The sequence below is a fragment of the Rhipicephalus microplus genome, chromosome 7 (assembly GCF_043290135.1).
Source record: "Rhipicephalus microplus isolate Deutch F79 chromosome 7, USDA_Rmic, whole genome shotgun sequence".
NCBI lineage: Eukaryota > Metazoa > Arthropoda > Arachnida > Ixodida > Ixodidae > Rhipicephalus > Rhipicephalus microplus.
In genome coordinates this window covers 59015470-59028652 of record NC_134706.1, presented here as the reverse complement: position 1 = coordinate 59028652, position 13183 = coordinate 59015470, and positions in this window count along the sequence as shown.

Sequence of the window (13183 nt, the reverse complement as noted above, 5' to 3'; positions counted from 1 at the left end):
ATGTATTTCTGTCTCGGCGAATTCGTCGAAATGGGCAAGTAACGGAGGCGTCTGGAGGCGATGTTTAAGCTCCTGGAAAGCGTGTTCCTGCGGCGTTTCCCACTTAAACACCACGTCGGCCTTGGTAAGGTTAGTGAGAGGATCGGCGATGCGGGCGAAGTTTTTCACGAACCGCCTATAATAGGCACACAGGCCCAGAAATCGGCGCACGGCTTTCTTGTCAGTTGGCGGCGGGAAGTCGGCGATGGCGGCTGTTTTCCGTGGATCGGGACGAACTCCAGACTTGCTGATAACGTGCCCCAGAAACAAGAGCTCCTCATACGCAAATCTGCACTTTTCTGGCTTCAGTGTGAGTCCGGAAGTCTTGATGGCTTGAAGTACAGCTTCAAGGCGCCGAAGATGCTCGTCAAAACTCGAGGAAAACACGACGACGTCGTCCAAGTACACAAGGCAAGTCTGCCACTTCAATACGGCCAGTACTGTATCCATAACGCGTTGAAACGTTGCAGGCGCTGAGCAAAGGCCGAAGGGCATCACCTTAAACTCGAAGAGGCCGTCCGGTGTTATGAACGCCGTCTTCTCTCGGTCTCTTTTGTCGACTTCGATTTGCCAATAGCCAGTCTTAAGGTCCATTGACGAAAAGTACTTGGCGTTATGGAGCCGATCAAGTGCGTCGTCTATTCGTGGGAGGGGATACACGTCCTTTCTTGTGATTTTGTTCAGGCGGCGATAATCGACGCAGAAACGTAGGGTCCCATCCTTTTTCTTCACTAACACCACGGGGGATGCCCATGGACTCTTGGACGGCTGGATAATGTCATCCCGCAGCATTTCATCAACTTGTCTCTTCATGGCCTCACGTTCTCGCGTCGAAACCCTGTACGGACTCTGACGGAGTGGTCTGGCATTTTCTTCGGTTATGATGCGATGTTTCGTGATTGGGGTCTGCCGAATTTTCGATGACGACGAAAAGCAATCTTCGTATTGCAGGAGCAGGGCCTTGAGCTGTTCTTGCTTATCGTTTGGAAGTCTGGGATTGACGTCGAAAGCTATGGGAGGGGCTTGGGTCCTCTGAGCAGGTTCCGCAGAATCGGCGAGGGCGAAAGCACTAGTGGTTTCGACAATTTCTTCGATGTATGCGACCGTTGTTCCTTTGTTCACATGTTTGTACTCATTGCTGAAATTCGTGAGCAAAACCGTTGCTTTGCATCCCCGCAGCTCTGCAATTCCTCTTGCGACGCAAATATTTCGGGTGACCAACAAATGCTGACTGCCTTCAACGACGCCTTCCAAGTCAGGTGATTTAGGAGCGCCGACTGAAATAAGGACGCTTGAGCGAGGCGGAATGGTGACTTGTTCTTCCAGCACATTCAAGGCATGGTGTGCTGACGGCGTGCGCGGCGGTAGTGCTTCTTCTGTGGATAACGTTATCGACTTTGTTTTTAGGTTGATGACAGCACCATGGAGGCATAAGAAGTCCATGCCAAGGATGACATCTCTCGAGCAACGCTGTAGGACTACGAAGTCTGTAGGATAAATACGGCCGTTAATGGTGACTCTCGCTGTGCAGATTCCTGCAGGCGTTACGAGATGACCTCCGGCTGTGCGGATTTCAGGGCCTTTCCAAGCTGTCCTAACTTTCTTTAACTTCGCGGCGAACGACCCACTGATGACAGAATAGTCGGCTCCAGTATCGACGAGAGCAGTCACACTGTGGCCGTCGATAAGAACGTCGAGGTCGCTAGTTCGCCGTCTCGCATTACAGTTAGGGCGTGGCGTCGGGTCACGGCTGCGTCGGCTTGTTCCGCTGCTTCCATGCTGCGTCGTCAGGCCACCTTCGGTAAATGAGCTTTCGCCGTCAGGGCTTTGCCTGGCTGGCGTTGTGTTCGGAAAGCTCCGTCGCGGCGTCGTCGTCGTCGGAGGATCTTCGGTAGTTCGTCGCACAGCAACCGCACCTCCACCGGTTGCTGCCCTTAGTTTCCCGGATACGGGCTAGGAGACCGGCCCCGCGTTGGGCCAGAGTACTGCCGGTGGTGCGGTGACGTGCGGCGGCTGGGCGACGGCGAACGCGAAGGGCTTCGTGGTGTCCACCGAGTTCCTGTCAGGTAGTCGGCGATGTCACGTGGTCGTTCTCCTGGCTGTGGACGCGGTGCATTGACGGCGAAGCCACGCAGTCCCATCTGTCGGTACTGGCAACGGCGGTATGTGTGTCCGGCCTCGCCGCAGAGGTAGCAGAGCGGGCGATGGTCAGGGGTGCCCCAGACGTCAGTCTTCCTCGGTGCACTGCGCTGGGCCGCTGGCGAACGGTATGACGTCGGTGGGGGTGGTGGCGGCGGTGGCGTCTGTCGACGGAAGTGCGATGGGGCGGCGTTTTGGCGTGGACGGGGAGGAGCGTTGTGGCGCAGTGCAGCGGCGTAGCTCATAGCTTCCGGCTCGGGCAGCGGTGCGTGGGGAATTTGAAGCGATTGCCGAACTTCTTCTCGCACAATGTCGGCAATTGAATCCACTTGAGGCTGGACCGAAGGCAACAGCTTGCGCAGCTCTTCCCGCACGATCGCTCGGATCGTTTCACGCAGGTCTCCGGAGTTACTGGCTTGAGCAGCAGCGCAGTCTGCAGTCAGGCGACGATTATACTGTCTGGTGCGCATGTCCAGGGTCTTTTCGATAGTGGTCGCTTCTGCTACAAATTCTTGGACGGTTATCGGTGGGTTTCTTATCAGTCCCGCGAAGAGCTCCTGTTTGACTCCTCGCATGAGGAAACGAACTTTTTTCTCCTCAGGCATGTCTGGATCAGCGTGACGGAATAGTCGGGTCATTTCTTCTGTGAAAATGGCGACATTTTTATTTGGTAGCTGAACCCGAGTCTCTAATAAAGCAGCGGCCCTCTCTTTGCGAGCGACGCTCGCGAACGTTTGAAGGAATGCGCCGCAGAAAACATCCCACGTTCGGAGTGTGGACTCCCGATTTTCAAGCCAAGTCCTTGCAGTGTCTTCCAAATAGAACACACGACGCAGCTTTTCGTCATGGTCCCAGTGGTTGAGGGCGGCCACACGGTCGTATGTTTCCAGCCAGGACTCCGGGTCTTCGATCGATGACCCATCGAAAATTGGGGGTTCCCTGGGTTGATGCATGACCATCGTGGGCTGGGACGCTGCGGTTGTCATTGTCGCTGCAGTCGCGGTCATGGCCTTCGTCTTCCGCGCCTTGTCTGGTAGAAGCCCGTACTCCGGTGGTAGCCCTTGCTGTCGGCGGCTTGTTCGCTGCTCCTGGTTGGTGTCGGTGTCTTCTCCGCGACGTGGGCTGGGTTCACGGCTTGACGGGGGCGTCCGGTACATGAACGAAGCAGCACCTCCACCAGATGTCACGGGGTCGTGACGTGGCCGAAGACAGGAGACTTCGTGTTAGGATTTAACTGTTTATTTGGGCGAACCTGGGCCCGGTAAACTGAAAGTCCAATTACAGCAGCAGTCTCGCACAGATAGCAGTCTCGGACTGATAGCGGCGAACGGAGCGTCGGCCTTCGATCAACAACTGACAAGCGGCGAAGCGCGTCGGCATTTATACTCTTGCCGTCGAATGTTCTAGCGTTATCGCTGGCGGTGGCGTAGCTTCCAGAACAATCTGTACCGTTCGCACCGTGGGCGTTATCTTATCGAAATGATCTACTACAGTCCGGAACCTTCTAGAAAACTGCAGGCGCGGTTTGCGCTGAGAATCGTGCGGTGTTTTCGGACGATAACAAAAACTTGGGAAATAGAACGTGGCAATATAACTTCGAATAGAAGTAAATTCGAATACTCACCTATTCGTTCGAATATTCGAATGCTTCGAATATTCGCACAAGCCTAGTAAAGCGAATTCAACGCTGTTAACACAAAAAGCCGAGGAGCTGTTTTGGGGTCATTGCAAACTGCCCTTGTTAGCGTAACTTCATCGCGGGGAAATACGACTTGAGAAAGAAAGGAGCATACGCAGCCGGCGGCAACTACCGGAAGGTCCACTGGCTCCATATACTGAGCTAGTAAGGCTGTGGGAACGACGGGGGCTTGTGCTTTATCATGAAACAAACCAGGGAAGGGCAGTCGTCTTGCTTGCATAAAGGCCGCTTCTTAGCTGACTATCGGAAAAGGCTAAACTGTTCGTAGTAATGTCGTGTAAAGACTGTCAACAGACAACGGGATCAGTGTTGTGCCACCGAAACTCAGTCGATTTGAAAGAAAACTTTATATACATTAGAGCTAAGTAGGCTCGTGAGATGCTTATGTCAGCCCGTGCTAGAGAAGCAAACATGGACGCAACTATCCACCGCACTCTTCTACAGTGTATCCCATATATGCAAAGCTGCTTTGCTGTGCTCATTTGTTTAAAACAAAGTGCAATTTTCGCAAATGACACCCATTAATTGGGGTTGTGGCCCTGAGAGGGGGAAGCACTGATAGAGTTCGTGGAAAACTGCGTAAAGAAGTTCACATTCTTGCAACGCCGCAGCGGCGCACTCAATCGCTACGAGCCTGCCGATAGATAGGCGTGCTTCCCCTCAAAGCTCGCATTGCGTGCCAGCGTATCACAAGAGCTTACACAATGTCTGTGCGCCTGCGCCGATGAGCTTCGATGCGCGGCCGCACCGTGTGCGCTGGCGCTTCGCGGAGGGCTGCCACGGTGTGCTGTGTTCGCACCTAAAGTAGATGGCACTGTGCGTGTGATTAGAGGGCAACGCATGTGTTCCTATTATTACCAGTGTACATATGTATGGTGGTACGTTATGGGCATGTGTGGTAAAATCAAGTTGCACACTCCGGCCCACCTAATGGTCGTATGGTGTTTTTGCAAATAACGAGCATTATTGAATGTTTCATATAGGTTCTTTTAGTTGTTTTTTATTTCTTTTATTACATTCTTTGCTAAGATCTGAGAATGAATTATTGGGCTTGGTACTACAATTAATGGAAGTAGAGCTCATGTAAGTAGAGAATGAATTGCCACTATATGTTGTGAACCTTTGATTTCATGTTTGAGTGATACAATATGTTATCGCTGTAATATATATTTTGCGTTTGCAATGGTAAGTAACAAAAAAAAACGCTACAGAATGGCAGGACGATGTTGACACTGGATTAATGTCTCTCAGTGAGTCTCTTACGACTCCCTAAAATGCAGCAGAATGCTCGCTCTCATTGCCACTACTTCTATTTTTTTACATCAGCATTGGCGAACTCAATCACTTTTTTAGATGTCTCAATGACGCTTCCGTTCTTGAATGTTAACACGAAAATTCACGAGCACGAGGTTTCGACAAAGGTCGCATTCTTGATGGAGACGAGTAGCGCTTGGCGGAACGTCTGTTCCCTTGAACCTGAGTGTTCAGTGTTCATTTGGCATTCTTTAACGTCCATCGACACCGCACTGTATGCCAGCCTCACTTATTTCACTTCCGTTTAATCACCGCGGCTGGCATCACACCCGCGTTGGCCATGTCAGCAGCCGAGCACCATAACGTGCACTGCTTCATCGCGACGTACTATTAGACATATAAGGCATTCACCTTGATGTGATAAATAATCGTGACACTTTCAGTACCACACTCAAACTACGCATTGGATGGCAGGTAGGATTCTGTTCGTGTAAACGGAGAGAGAAAATAAAGTGCTAGTACGAACGTATATAATAAACTGCATATAGCTGCGGAAGAAGCAGCGGTGGCGGAGCAGTTTAGGCTAGGTCACTCACTATACGCGTAAACAACGGATGACTAGATATCTATTCCAGTAATATTTCTCCTGTACATCAATGGTCGTGGAGACTGAACGCCAACATTCCGGCTAGGTCTTCGCCGGATCTTCAGCTTACGTCGCGTCTGTCGCTGTCAATAGCTGTGGCGACCGAGAGCACGTTAGGTGAACTGTTGCATCTTTGTCGGTGTCATGAACCTTTTAGATGCGGAGCATCTTATACTCGCGCCTTGTAGTGCGCCGTCCGCACCGCTTCTCGAACATTCGACAGCTGACGCGCGCGCATGCGCCGTCGCGCCGTCGCCCACTCTTCCACCATCTGTGCATCCCTCCCTACTCTACACACCGCGCGCGCTTCACTCCTCCACCATCTGTGCACCCTTCCTCCTCTACACACCGCGTTCGACATCTACAATTCTCCTGATTCTCCAGTGGACGCGCATGTGGCGTCGCGCTTCGAGAACATTCAACAGCTGACAGTGCATGCGCCGTCGTGCTGTATATATACTCAAGGTCGGCGCTCGCTCGCTCAGTTGCCGCTCGTCGGTTGGTTTGTACGGCGCGTCGACGTCCAAGGTCGCGGTGAAATGAATTCCAACGAATCCACAAACACAATGATCGACGTCCCTTCGACCAGCGCCGCCCTTTCGCATACGTGTGTACGTGTTCACTCATTTAACACCCCCTCCTACAACCACGTTAACCAATTTAGCCATCGACCCAAGCAAGTCACAATTTAACACCCCATTTCACAACCACGTTAACCAATTTAGCCATCGACCCAAGTAAGTCGCACTTTAACACCCCGTTAACCAATTATATGGTCCGCATCCTCCTCAGTGTTCCCCCGAGGGAAGCTGCGGGCAATTTTTTACACTTCTTCGCAGGGCGCGAGAGTTAGAGTATGCAACTCGATTGAACTGCCAATTCTCGCAATCTTCGAATCGTGACCACGTGACTCCCAGAGGGCACCTTCCTGACCTCTCCGGCGTCCGCGATTCGCAGGGATTCTGCTGACGGCAGCCGCGGACTGTTCATGTGCTCAGACGGCGACGAAGAAGTGACGCTCACCCTCGAAGCGCGAGGTGCATGTACGCTTTCGACTGTTCTATCATCCCGTTGTTTTACCGCTTCCTGTTGAAGTCTTGAAAAGGTAAAGTGAAGGTAATTACGGAGCATAACTGGACTTTGTGAACTCTGATAATTAGATAGATAGATAGATAGATAGATAGATAGATAGATAGATAGATAGATAGATAGATAGATAGACAGACAGACAGACAGACAGACAGACAGACAGACAGACAGACAGACGGACGGACGGACGGGCGGACAGACAGACAGACAGACAGACAGACAGACAGACAGACAGACAGACAGACAGATAGATAGATAGATAGATAGATAGATAGATAGATACATAGATAGATAGATACATAGATAGATAGATAGATAGATAGATAGATAGATAGATAGATAGATAGATAGATAGATAGATAGATAGATAGATAGATAGATAGATAGATAGATAGATAGATAGATAGATAGATAGATAGATAGATAGATAGATAGGCAGGTTAATGCCGAAATATCCCAGTTTTCTATTCTTACCATAAGGAATGGCAGAAGGGGAAAAGAAACACGAGTAACAGAGATGAAGAAGAAAACAAAGAAGAAAAAAGAGAGGCAGCGAAAGCACTATAGCGCGAGAAACTGCACCGCAATTCAGAGCTGTTCACATAAGCCCACCGTCTTGAGAACCAATTTTCCTCCAATTTATTTAAGAGGAAAGGACACCAAAGAATTTACGGACCAAACTTGATAATTTAGAAAGGAACACTCTTGCGAAGGTTAGGCTTATCTTTCCGTGCAAGGGCACGAGGGACCTTTTAATCACAATAAAAGTCATGTATATTACCAAGGGAGCATACCGCCTCCAGAAGATTGAACGTTAATTTTATTTTTTTGTTAGGAAATCAAGAAAGGTCTCGTATATTTCTCGTTAAGAAAACACGTATGCTGCCCCTTTCTATAGCGATAACAACTCGACCAGCAAGTAATTTTCTGGGGAGCGGGCCATGGCTCAAGCTGCTTTTTTAAGGAAATTGGAATTAAGTAGGGCGAGACAGGTGGGCGAGTTGGCGTTGGTTCGTAGTTAGGAACGGCGAAAAAAAAGAACAAAACACGGGATACAAAACAATCAAACACGTAAAACGGCGCCCGTTCTAGTGTACAATTGTTTTGTGTCCCGCATTTTTTTTTTGCGCTTCCTCTAACTATAACTATCGAAACAGTCAGATTGAAAAATAACCGCCGAGCTTAAACATGCATGAGCCAGTATACCTGGGGGCACATGGCGTGATCGGCGCCGTATTTCGCGTCATACTGTGACGTCAAAGGTAAATGAAAATATGTTTAAAACCTAGATGGTGATTCATTGCTGCTACATTTAATTCTAATTTGCTATATTAATTACTGCTATATAAATGACCCTGATGCACACCGCAATTTACGTGTGGTCTTTCGGCAACCTGTTTTATATGTATTTCGGTACGTTCCTTAGACGAAAAAGACTTTTGGGTACATTTTAAACGCACAAGTGAAGCGATTTTGTTAATTTCTTCATTTATCTGCCTGTTTAAAAAAATAATGGCACTTGGATTAGTTGGGGCCGAGAGTGTTGTTAAGCTTTAGTGTTTTGAAGCGCAAGTTTTTACAAAGCCTTTGAAAAAACGTGTAACCAGCGAAACAATAAAGAAATTACGAAGCTACACAAAAGAAAAAAAACAACAAAATTGAAAAAAAAGACAAGTTGCAATAGAGAAATTATTGAATCTAAAACTATTTTTGCCTCCACAATAATTTTACACAGCGTTTGTCAAGAAATGCATTCCTCATTCTTAAAAATGAAATGAACGCGACATGAATTTCAATGATTTAGCAATAAAAGTTTTTTGCCGTAGACAATTTAGGATATCTAAAGACAGTATTTGAGACAGTAATTTGTATGGTAATAGTTATCTTTATGTAATAATTTGTAATAATTTGTATTTTATTTGTAATGGTTATCTTTTTATTTTGTGTAATAAGGTGGCTACGTAAAATAGAAGAATTGTTGTGATTGCGTAGACCTATTGTATTTTCCCTGTATATGTTTCTTTCAGTTCCTTAACAACAGTCACTCACTTTCATCAAATAAGTCACGTTTGTTAACTCTTCAGTCATTGTGTTACTCATCCTAGTGCTACTTCTACAAGTTTCTTCGACAACTACTTCTACAACCTCAGTACTGTATACTTTTTGTCCTTTCTCTTCAGATTTCACACTTCGACGTAAGAGCACTCTCGCGTCACCGTAGGGTTGTGACGAAACAAGTGCTCGTAGGTGTTACGAAGGCTCTCAGAAAATAATCTTACCTTCATTGCTTTCGGGCTGCGGTTGACCGAAGCAAGGGCCAAATGTCATTCGCTTACATAATTCTTCCGAGCAGCGAACATAAAAGGTCATGCCGGATCGTAGTGAGTGGGTATTAGTTCGTACTAAGTTGCAGTCACCAGTGAACGAATTAGCGCCAAACAGAGATGGCGCCTGAGAAAAGTTTAAGGACAAGAAACTTGCTACTTGGCCCGAGCGATCCACAAACGTCAAAGAAAAATTTTTACGCTTGACCCTCTCAGCCCATTGTGAACCCATGTGTGGAAAAATTCGAAAATGTCACCGTATGCAATAAGGATTTACCTACGCAGCACGTGTGTGTTTTAAGCAAAACACAGTTGATTATTCCTTCAAGACAGAAATGTGCATAGATGCGCAAGACTTTCTAAAAAAGTGAATTCTGTGGAGCATTCGCATATTAAACACTATTTGGATAAGCCCACTATTTCTATAATATTTGTTTGAAGTACATCCATAGTGAGAACATGGGCGCATACCATTCCGGGGAAACCCCAGTTTCAACAAGATAAGCCGTATTTTAATTCTCTGAGCGAGAAGCGAGGGTGCGGCGCAAAATACAAACACTTCCACGCATACTCATACAATCTTCGCGAGGTTTTTTGCCCAATAAATTAGGGCGACAAATTGACGGGGTGCGACTCGGCCCTTACGCTTGAACACAACAACCAGTGCACTCTGTGAACGTTGGACGTTGCTTCACCGCTAATTAAATACAGCCTGTTGAATTATTGGTGGGAGGTGCACTACCCTTCAAATTAGACTCGGAAGCTAATCGGCTACTTGTGACCCGCCTAGGCGAGCCGTAATCGTCAGCGGGGGCTCTGCAAGATAGCCTGCCCCCACAGTAACCAGAAAGCGTCACGCTTATCAAAGTGGAAATTATAGTTGCATCATCAGAAGCACAATCTAACTTTTGTCTCATATCGTCGTCGGCGGCGTCAAAAGAAGTGAAGCAAACAATTATTATGACAATATGACATCACAAAATGACATGATCATACGTCGCGAATCATGACCGTACACCATGACGTGATCACGTGACCATCGCTTGGTCAAGGGTTGGCCTATCACGGAGGCAGCGGGAAAAACAGGTAAGGTGCAGAATGTTGCGGTGTCTCTGACCTTGCAAGCAGTGCGGATCCAGGTTAAGTGCAGAGAGCCTCTCTTGGGGGGCGTGGAAGGATCGATACATTGGCTGAGATGATAATGACAACGTTGATGACTTAAGCGTTGGAGCGGTCTTGGTTTAAGGTATAAGAGACCCTGCGAGTTTTACAGGTTATTTCTTACTCAGAAGTGTGCCGCCGTTTGCATACAAGGGTCTCATTGAACGCTTAGATTTGAGCCGCCGGCTTGGAAGTGCTAGTCGGTCTGAAATTAATTGACGACAAACAAGAAGTTCTTGTTGCAGAAACTGAGCGTGTGATGCTTCCAGGCTTGTGGTTTTCCTTTCTCGGATGTGAAAGCAAATTACGCACGACAGAAGACCTTGTGTGGATGCTAGTTCGAACGTTAGAACAAGGCAGTGCTGCGATGTTGAAGAGAGAGAGAGAAAAAAAACGACTACGCAGACAGAGCGCATCTGACAATTCAGGTCATAAAAGAGTTATGGAAATGGAGGTATTAATGTCCTCTGTATGTTCTCTAGATGTCACTCCACCCCCATTTTCGGCTGTTTCATTGAATAAATTCAATTTCTGGCTGCGTTTTGTCTGTGTAGGCCAGATTTTCTCAGTCCTCAACTTTGCAGCGCTGCTCAACTTACGCACGACAGAGTTGCTCGCACACGCCCACTTGTATTGTCAGACTGAAAGGATGTACTAACTCATGGCAAGTGTAATCATGATTACATGCCTTATTTTAGCACTATTGCTGCTTATAAGAACTTTGCACTGCAGAAGAAATTTTACGTTATTACAAATTTTTGTCAAGGAAGTGCTGGACCCTTAATGCGGACGACCAGCATAATTATCGCATGTGCGTGCTTCTAAACGACGTGCGAAATGTACACAATTTGTTGTTATTTGATATGAGTTTTTTCTTCCATGTGCCCCATCTTGTAATAGTTGGCCCACTTTTCTCTCTCTCGCTACGTTCTAGTTTCACCACAAAATAACAAGTATGTAAACCTTGAAGTGCCGTAATTATGTGCTGTAATTGCACTTTCTCGGCACTTTAAAAACGACAAGAAGATGAGGTATAGATGCTGGAAATTTGTTATGAGGCATAGTATGGCGTAGACAACCCGTGCTCTGTTGCCATTCTGACCTGTGATACAACACGCCATATTATAATGTTCTCATCGCGAAAGATACGCGTGCCAAAACAGCCTTGGTTGTTTTTTTTTACCATGAGCAGGCCCCTGTAGGTGCACTCTTTTGATGGTTGTTTTTTGTGTGTGAGCTCACTGGTTCGCTGACAACAGGAGTATAGTATTGTATTACTCGCAGTTTCACGAACATGGCCACCTTGCCATTCTTGCATATTGCCTTGTACTAGAACGCATGCAGTAACATTGCTAAGCGTGTCTATATTCAGATAGTTGGGGAAAATTCATTGAGAAATCTGGACAATGCTACAGAGAAATAAGTTTGCCGGCCGGCGTTTGCCTTACAGAAATGCTACAAAAACTGTGATCAGACAACGAATTAAACATGGCGAAAAGACAAAGATTCAGTCGCACAAAGTTAGACAAATTCCTTGTTTCGAAAACACGAACGAGGGATTTCTTCTCTTTCCTTCCACTTTGACGCCGATCACTCACAATAATTAACAGTTCTGTTATCCCATGCGTGGTAATAATTATATTCCAAGACAGGGGCAGATGTGTCCCATAAAAAAAAACAAATTTTTTACCCAAATCTAACACAGTTTTGAAGTAATTAGCACCGATGGCAAAATCATGTTTCATAGTAAAGCTAGTACAAAGCCAATAATACCTACATCAGTAAAATCTGGGGAAAGATGGACGTGTCTGGAAGACGAAGGCAAAATACCAAAACAATATTGCACTCTCTATATTTTTACGTTGAAGCAAAAAAATGTTACGCTGCCACTCTTTCTATGAAGAAAGTTTGTTCACTTGATATGTGGGGTTTAACGTCCCAAAACCACCATTTGATTATGAGAGACGCCGTAGTGGAGGGCTCCGGAAATTTCGACCACCTGGGGTTCTTTAACGTGCACCCAAATCTGAGCACACGGGCAAAGTTTGTTCACTTGTATGTTGCTTTACGACCACTCTATTCTGATAGGAACATGCTGAGCACCACTAAGTAGCGCACGCTGTTACCAGTCGTTGTAACTCAGTACGTTGTTGCAAGGTCACTAACTCGCCTCACCTAATGAACCACACGTTTCTGCCGCAAGTGCCATGTAAATGAATGAGGTTAAGTAGGGAGTCGTATAAAGTTAGAGAGTGCACAGGGTTCAAATATAGCAAAAAAAATAGTGATTCTTGAGCTTCACCTTAACGCGCTCAACGCGATTGCAATATCCTGTCCCTATAGTGCCTACTTGAACCACTTAGGTGTACTCTTTATTGTATGATGTTACTCGAGAAGTTTAAACTGTGAATTACTACAATGTAATCAATAAAGTTGTAACTTGTGTTGTGTCAGGGAAACCTTGAAATATGCCTGCATTATGTGTATTAGGCAGCATGCTACAAACCATGAGCAACTGTGCGCACGATATCTGTTTTGAACTTGCTATGCACCCACTACGTGGTCCTAATGGAATACGCGCATTAACGTATGTGTCTTTTGTGGTAGGCCACAGTTCTTCAACCATGAATTCTTTATGACGATCACATGCCCTGATTATATATAGCTAGACACGCTTGTATCAGTCAATATTAATGCTATATTACATGTTCTAAGGATCAACAAGCTCAACCTTGGAAATCGTGACCTCCCAAGATTAACAGGGGTGTTTGAATACGCGTGCGTTGCTGGTGCTCGGAGCTTCCTGGTATGCTTCTTTTTAAAGACGATAGT